Raw genomic sequence first — 8,537 nt, 5'->3', positions numbered from 1 at the left:
TTTTTTGAGTTCTTTATTTCAAAGTCTGGTTATTGCTCCCTGGCCACATGAATAATTGGGAAAGCCTTCTTTTTTAAAGTTTTTTTCAATAAATAATCTATTTTTATGTGTGTGGGTGTTTTGCCTGCATGTATGTAATGTAGTGCATACCTGGTGACTGTGGAAGAGTCACATTGACACATTGTCAGAAAAGGACATTGGATCCCCAAGAACTGGAACTACAGACAGTTGGGAACTGCCATGTTGGGGCTGGCAATGGAAAGTGGTCCTCTGCAAAAGCAGCCAGTGCTCTAACTGCTGAGCCAGCTCTCCCGCTCCTATTTTTAGTTTTTATGTTCTCTCCATCCCTCTCTCGGGTATGGAGCCATGTATGTGCACATAAGGAATCCAGAGGCTGACTCTAGGTGTCTTCCTCAATATCTTATTAAGACAAGGTCTCCCAAAACTTATCCTACAAGAAATGCAGGGATTGGGGCTGGAGAGATGGCTCATGGTTAAGAGCACTGACTGGAGCGGAGGTGTTAGCGGTGGCTGCAGCAAGAGTGTTTGGCGCGATGTCTCACACCATTTTGCTGGTACAGCCTACCAAGAGGCCAGAGGGCAGGACTTACACTGGCTATGAGTCTGTGAATGAGTGCATGGAAGGTGTTTGCAAATGTATGAAGAACATCTGAAGAGGATGAATCCCAACAGCCCTTCCATCACATATGATATCAGTCAGTTGTTTGATTTTATTGACGATCTGGCAGACCTCAGCTGTCTGGTTTACCGAGCTGATACACAGACATACCAGCCGTATAACAAAGACTGGATCGAAGAGAAGACCTACGTGCTCCTCCGTCGACAGGCCCAACAGGCTGGGAAGTAATTGAATCAGAAGCATTGGGGCTGGGGGTGGACTTGGAACAGATACATACAGAGTGCTGTAGTGAACCTTTTGTATGATAGCGATCCTGTTTCAACTTTGATACACTCAAGCCAAGATTGAATGTCTGACATGAACCATGAATGATCTGAAGCCACCTTTGCTCCTTTACTTTCATTTTTTTACTTAAACATTTTTATGATAATACAAAAAGAGAACATTTTTGCCATTTAAGGTTGGTTCCAGTCCTTGAAACTGTTTGATTCTGCTTTAAGCAGTGAGCACACTAACCCTTCGTAGGGAGTGGGGTGGGGACAAGGTTAGTTCTATCCTCTGGGAAAGTCTCAGTGAGAAATAAAGAAATGTTCTGTAGTTGTTTTTTTAAAAAAAAAAAAAAAAAAAAAAAGCACTGACTGCTCTTCAAGAGGTCCTGAGTTCAATTCCCAGCAACCATCTGTAATGGGGATCTGATGTTCTCTTCTGGTGTGTCTGAAGACAGTGACAGTGTACTTACATACATGAAATAAATAAATAAATCTGAAAGAAAGAAAGAAAGAAAGAAAGAAAGAAAGAAAGAAAGAAAGAAAGAGAGAGAGAGAGAGAGAGAAAGAGAGAGAGAGAGAAAGAGGGAGAGAGAGAGAGGGAGAGAGAGGAAGGAAGGAAGGAAGGAAGGAAGGAAGGAAGGAAGGAAGGAAGGAAGGAAGGAAGGAAGGAAGGAAGGAAGGAAGCGATACAGGGATTGGGAATGGAGCAGAGACTAAGGCCCATCCCTTCGGGTATTAAATGATATTCTGTTATGCTTGCAACATGCTAGAGCCTGGAGCTGGCTCCCTGGGACACATAGGCTGGTGACTTAGGTTTGAGGCTTCCTCCTGACATCCACTCTCATGGATATAGACACTGGATGCTGGAAAGAAAAAGAAGATAGAGAACAGAGCCCTAAAGTCAGGGCAATGGGGTGGAAGCAAGGCCACTATGCTGACAGTGACCCTGCAATGCAGGCCCTGCCTTGCCTTCAGTCGTGCAGGCATCTGTGCACACAGGAGGCCTGGGTCTTCTAGGATAGAAGCTTGAAAAAGAAACAATAAATGAGGGAAAGAGAAAGAGAAAGGGTCTAAGACCTGGCCTCCAATGTCTGCACTATACCCCAGAGGGTATAGAAAATACTTAGGAAATGTCTAGTGTTTATATAAAATGTCATGTCTAGTGTTTATGTAAAATGTCATGTCTAGTGCTTATGCCCACTTCTCTCAGCACAGAAAGAGAAAAGAGAGCATTCCCCACAAAGTCACAGGCCCAGGAAAATCCTGCAAGGTTCCCAGAACAAATAGCTGAGCCTGACCTGGCCTTCTGCATGGGAATCACCATGCAAATGTCAACGGCAGCCAAATTGATCAGGTCGTGGCTTTCCCTTAACATTAACTGTTAATAAAATCAGAGGTAGTACAAGACTGTGGGGAATTGGGCTATGCACAGACAGGCTGGTCTCCAGTTGAGCTGAGATGCTAAACCCCGGGACCCTGTGGTGATAATTCATCTACATGGGACAGAAGGAGTTCTCTCATGTCTCCTGGAACTCTGGCCCCTGCCTAAGTTACCACCTCCCCCAGCCCCACAAGAGAAGCATGGCTAGAAGTCATGTAGGCAATGGCCCAAGCTTCTGACCTTCAGGCTAAAGTCCTCCCAAGTTACCTAGCAACAGTAAAGACCATAAAAGGAACTGTTAGGCCCCACCTCGCTCTCTTACTTCTCACTCTTTTGCTTCTTACCCCTCATTCTCACCCTCTCTCCTCTCTCTGTCTTCCCCTCTCCTCTCCTCTCTCTTTACTCTCTTTCTCTCTAGCCTTCCCCCCCCTCTCTCCCCCTTCTCTCTTTCCCCCTGCCTTTCTATAATAAAGCTCTAAAACCATAGAGAGTCTCTGCTCCAGTCAAGATCCGCTGCGCTCACTCTCGTCAGTGTTGGGAACCTCTTCCCTCATCCCTCTCTCCTATAACCCTGGTGGCTTTAGCAAAGTAGTCCAGGGTTCCCAAGTAGGGCTGTCCCCGAAGAGTGGGTCAGAGGCTTAGATGCCCACCTGAGGATGAGTGGAAGGTAGATAGCAGCCCTCCCACGCCTGACTGACCAGAGCATAGGTGGAACTCTTGCAGGGTGTGTGGGTCTTCCCCATCCCCCTCTTCCCCAGAGCCCTCCTTTTTAGTTCCCAACACAAGACAAACCACTGCTTAAAACCTCTCTGAGCTGGCCTCCAGGCTACTCCCACACAGGTGACAGCCCAGAAAATGCAGGCTTCCATGGCTCCCTGCCCCCAGCTATGACCTACTGCTGTATCACTAGTCCTCATAGCTTGTTCCAGGAGGAACTCTTAGTTGACCTTCTATGACAACAGCAGGAGCTGGAAGCAAGGTAAACCCTGGCTGGACCCCAACAATCCCTTGTACCCATCTACATGGATCTTAAGATTGCCACCATGTACCTGGCATCATGTATGCACAGTGCACACACAGGAACATATGCCACATACATCCATACACATGGTTCATTTCTCTACCTTCTGAATTTAGTGCCTAAAGAGAACTGCCTCTCTACTTTGTGAGATAGAGACAGACCAACAGGGTACCTACCTGTCACTTATCAGTATTTGCAGGCCAATCATAAAATGGCCTCATGTCTGAGCAATGTGCTTATGTAAGACATGGTGTGTTCAGACATGTCCTCTCTAGGACTGCAGAGATGGCTAAGTGATTAAAAGTGTTCACTGTTCTTCCAGAGAACCCCAGCACCCACACTAGATACCCACACCCAGAGAACCCCAGCACCCACACACAGCTGCCTGTAACTCCAGCTGCAATGAATCTGATGTATCCTCTTCTGACTTCTGGAGGTACCCTACACACACACACACCCACACACACAAATAAAAATAAATAAACAAATAAATAATGTTTTTAATGTCCTCTAGGCCAAGATTTACTTACAAGTTAGAGGAGAGCAAAGCTCTGTCTCTAAACAATGTTTTTGTCATGGTGGCGTTTTGGTTTTAAGATTTGTTTTTTTAATTTTTAATTATGTGAATTTATGTGTATGTGCATACAAGTATGTTCATGTGCATGTATGTGTCCACAGAGGCCTGAAGAGGTTTTTGGCTCCCTTGGAACTGGACTTACAGGTTGTTGTGAGCTACCTGACATGGGTGGTAAGACTCAGATCCTCTGCAAGAGCAAGTGCTCTTACCTGCTGAGCCATCTCTCCAGGCCACATTATTGGGTTGTATTGTTTGGTTGGTTTGGTTTTTTGAGATGATGGCCTCAAATTCAAAATGTACCAAAAATGACGTTGAGCTCCTAATCTCCTTACCACCAACTGCCAAGGGCCAGAATGTCTGACGCCATGCCATACGTCGAAAAATAGGTTTTTGGTTTTTTGTTACTAGAGACTTAACTTGTGGCTTGTGAAAACACTTTACAACTAAACTATATCCTTAGCTCTAAATAAAAGACCTGAAAAATGTCCACTCATGCTCAGAAAGCCAGGATTCAAAACTACATATATACAAGGAATCAGCATTTGTCCTTTATAAAACGCCTCATACCATGTGTGGTGTGAGGACAGCAGGTGAGACCCCAGGGAACTGCATCGATGTCGTGAGCAAGGCAGTTATTAGTGGCCCTGGGACTTCTTTAATAGTCCTAGATTTTCCAGTGCTTTAGTGAGGGCAATGTGTAAGTAGGAAGAGCTATAATTCAAAAAACCTGCCTCCACTAGAAGGCTCTGGAAAACATTGTTGTTGGTAGAGACTGACACAAAAGCTTCTAGATAAGGTTTTCAGAAGAATCAGAAACTATTATCAGGCTCACTTCCTGAGGACACCTCTCCTTACCTTTGAAGACGAGGATGGAGGAGAGGGTCTCACTGACAAACCTCTTCCACAGAATCCACTCAAGGAAGAACACAAGTGCTCGGGTTACCTTGTACATTCTGTGAAGGTGTTTCTCTGTATATTCAGCTGTTAACTCTGACTGGCAGAGAGCTATGGCCCATCACCAGGTTTTCTAGTTTGTAAAGATTCGCCTTCCTTACTTGCTGATTGGCTTAATAAAGAGTGGATACCCAATAGCTGAAGCAGGAAGGGAGGGCAGAGCTTTCAGGCAGAGAAAAGGTCTCTAGAAGAATTGATAGAATTGATTTGCCATCAGGATGTGGAGAGGAGCAGATGAACCAGGGCTGAAAGAGTGGTAAAGAACTAGCCATGTGGCAGGACTAGAATAGTCAGGATAATATAGATAGAGCTAGCTGAGAATCTGCCCAGCTAAAGCCCTCAGCTATAATAAACATTAATAAGTCTCTGTGTCATTATTTAGCCACAGGCAGTTACAATAAAGTCCTGCTATACACAAGGAACATGGCTTGGTGTCCCTAAACAGGGCCAGGCAGCAAGTCCAGGGTTGTCTCTTTCCAAAAGGACATAGAACTAAAGGAGGGATGTGACATACCCCACCCCCATCCCCTGCCAAAGACACAGGAGGGATCAAAACCCCAAGGAATTTTACATAATTTATTTATTTTTACTTTATGTGCACCGGTGTTTTGACTGCATGCATGGCTGTGTGAGAGTGCCAGGTCCTCTGGAACTGGAGTTACAGAGTGTGAGCTGCCATGTGGGTGCTGGGAATTGAACCTGGATCCTCCAGAAGAACAGCCAGTGCTCTTAACTGTGGAGTCATCTCTCCAGCATCCCAATCACACAGTCAGTCAGCTCAAAGCACACAGTGTGTGGATCAGGGGTCACTGACTTTCCCACATGCAGCTTTCAAGGATGCACAAAGTGAGAAGGCAGCTTTTAATTCTCTTCAGCCAGGGCTGATTAAATGACCTTTGACACAACCCACATCCCTAGAGCCTCACTGGCTCCAAGTAAGCAAGGATGTTTCTAATCCTATCACTAAGAAATCAGAAAGAAGAGTGGAAAATTTTAAATCCTAAAACAAGGCATAGAATTAGGGCACTTGTGAACAGGAACAATCAGGACTGAGAGCCATAAATTGTTATAGTTTTGGTTAAAGGACAGATTGCATAGCCAGATTCAGTCTGCTTCTCTCCTGGCAACTCAGTACATAACAGAGTGGATTGAAGGATGGCAGGTGAAGAGGAAATAGAAGGAGCTGCCCCTGCCTCTACCTGTTTATTTTCCTAAGAGTTGTCTTCAGCTTCTACCCACAATCCTTCAGAATCAAGCAAGCTAGGGCTAATCTAAGGAGCCACATACAGGCGAAGAAAGTACCAGTCTCTGCCCTGACAGCTACCAACGGAAGGATATCAGGGAAGTTCAAGTATTGTCTACAAAGTGGAAACTGTAATTTGTTTACTTCATAGGACTTTATAAAGCTCACAGGACACACCGTGTGTGTGCTGCACAGCAAAGCTCCAATGGTGAAGGCTTGCATATAATAAAATAAAAGAAGTATGGATACCCATCCAGCCTAGGGAAAGGAATGAAGAGCACCTACCAGCATAGGGAATGGAGTAGGGTGTACCTATACTATCCCAGGTAGAGAGCTCAGCCTCCTCTGGAGACACCCATTGCCCTGAGGTGGGAGAGGCTTCTGCAGCTCTCAGTCTTGCTGCCATAGGCTGTGGCTGAGGAAGCTCTGGCATGTGAGTGGGGTGGGTGGAGATAGAGCCGTAGAAAGGTCTGCAGTGATTACACCATGAACAGCTCTCAAATACCAAGAGAGTATTTCCTACATCTACCAGCCCAGGGATGGTACAACCCTCAATGGGCTGGGCCCTCCCCCCTCAATGGCTAATTGAGACAAATAACTTACAGTTAGATCTCAGAGAGGCAATTCCTCCATGGAAGCTTCTTTCTCTGCGCTGACTCTAGTGTGTGTCCAGTTGACACACAAAACCAGCCAAAACACAAGTCAAACCCATATATAGCCTCATAACCTGTTCTCTTAGCCTATGTTCTCCTAGCATAGATTCTGTATCCATATGTGAGTACTGTTGACCTGAGGATGAGTCCCTGACTCCCAGCCACCCAATCTAGGCATTGCTTAACACCTAGAAAGGAGGCACCTACGATGGACATGTTCCCAATTGAACTTGGTATGAGCCACAGCAGCCAGCAGAACAGACTACGTCTGGATCATCTGTCCCCATGGAACAAGGTGAGATTCATAGCTTCTGAAACTTCTGAAATTATTGGTAACCATTTTTCCCCTTAGTGGCCACCAATGGTGTGTGACAGGAACATCCAGTCAATGTGACCCTGCTACTCAGTACTGATGGCCCCAGATGACTCTATTCCAGTTTTATCCTTCAGTTCAAAGAAGAGTCTTGCTCTTCACTCGATCTTTGACAAGATGGAGCTTTCAATCTTATCCCATGTCCTAGAATTCAAAGAACTGACTTATGTTAAATACACAAGCACTCCTTTAGCAAAAACTGTATTTTAATTGACTACTGAATCAGCCTTTGGTAATGTTTTAGAATCAAGTTCCATGATTTCTTGTGACAATTATCATCTGCTATTCATATGAAATTTGAAATTCTTTTGATTAAGGGATCTTTGAAAGTGGTAACAAAACTATCCATTTCAAAGCAATTACTGTTTTACCCAAGTGGTCATATTTTATAACAACAATTTATTTTTTTATAGTTTTGTTTAATGTTTAATGTTAATTTGAGCTGCACCCCAATTAACTCCAACTCTGACTAAACTGGCTGTGATAAACAGAACCAGTACTGAAGAGGAGAGCTATAAGAGGCTACCAGAGGTGAAGTACACACAGGGGAGTCTACAAATGCAGGGCCCAGCCAGATCCTGATGCTCTCAGCTGGATACACAACTGTGTTTAACAGAGATACAGAGAATCAAACCACCAGCATGCCAGCAGCTTCTGGGTGTGAAATAATCCTGGCTTGAGTCTATCTTGGGCTGATGGTCTCTAAGGCATATAGCACTTAAAGCTATCACTACAGCTAAGAACTAAGGGGTGAGCTGTAAGAGCACATGTCTCCTTCTAACTATTCCCTTCCCAAGCCACAGCAACCATTGAGTATATTGAACCTGCTCCTAGAAGGCAGCTGGAGGATGCCTAAGAGGAACTCCTCCCAAAGCAGCACTGTTGTGGATTGGTTCTAATTCTACCTGTATTAGTTTGGCTCCCAAAATTCCATAGGAACCCGAATGTCTGCACATAGGACGCTGAGGGTCCCTGTCCCAGCTAGCTTTGATTTGAAAATAAAGTTGCAGGTGGCCAATGGCTGGGCAGAAAGACAGAGGCAGGACTTTAGGATTCACAGGCAAGGAGACCAAAAAAGGAAGTAGATGCAGGCTTGAGAGCTGAAGAGAGCTCTTACAATTATGTAAGAGCCTGGAAAGTACGGCCCAACCCTCCTGCCCCCCATTTTAGTAAGTAATAATTCAGGAATATCGGAGGGGAGTTAGCAATGTGGAAGTTTATGCCCAAGCATTAAACTGATTGAGGCATATTATATAAGGCAGTGTGTGTGTGTGTGTGTGTGTGTGTGTGTCTTTCATTCAAGAACCTACAACATTGGAGCAGTAGTGAGGAACTCTACACCCACTGCTGCCACCACTGCCTGGGAGATTAAAGCAGATTAACCAACTACCACTACATAGCATGGCTTCTGGAGTTACCCAGAGAG

The 8,537-nt window shown here is 45.0% G+C and overlaps 1 pseudogene; it reads left to right on the top strand.

The window, feature by feature from the left end:
- Window positions 1-517: 517 nt before the first annotated feature.
- Window positions 518-1,133, top strand: LOC110295459 (enhancer of rudimentary homolog pseudogene; annotated as a pseudogene).
- The last annotated feature ends 7,404 nt before the right edge of the window (window positions 1,134-8,537 follow it).

This window comes from Mus caroli, unplaced genomic scaffold (assembly GCF_978045245.1).
Source record: "Mus caroli unplaced genomic scaffold, Mus_caroli_1 scaffold_4, whole genome shotgun sequence".
NCBI classification, from domain to species: domain Eukaryota; kingdom Metazoa; phylum Chordata; class Mammalia; order Rodentia; family Muridae; genus Mus; species Mus caroli.
The sequence above is the reverse complement of the archived record's forward strand: the minus strand, read 5'-3'. Positions and strand labels throughout refer to the sequence as shown.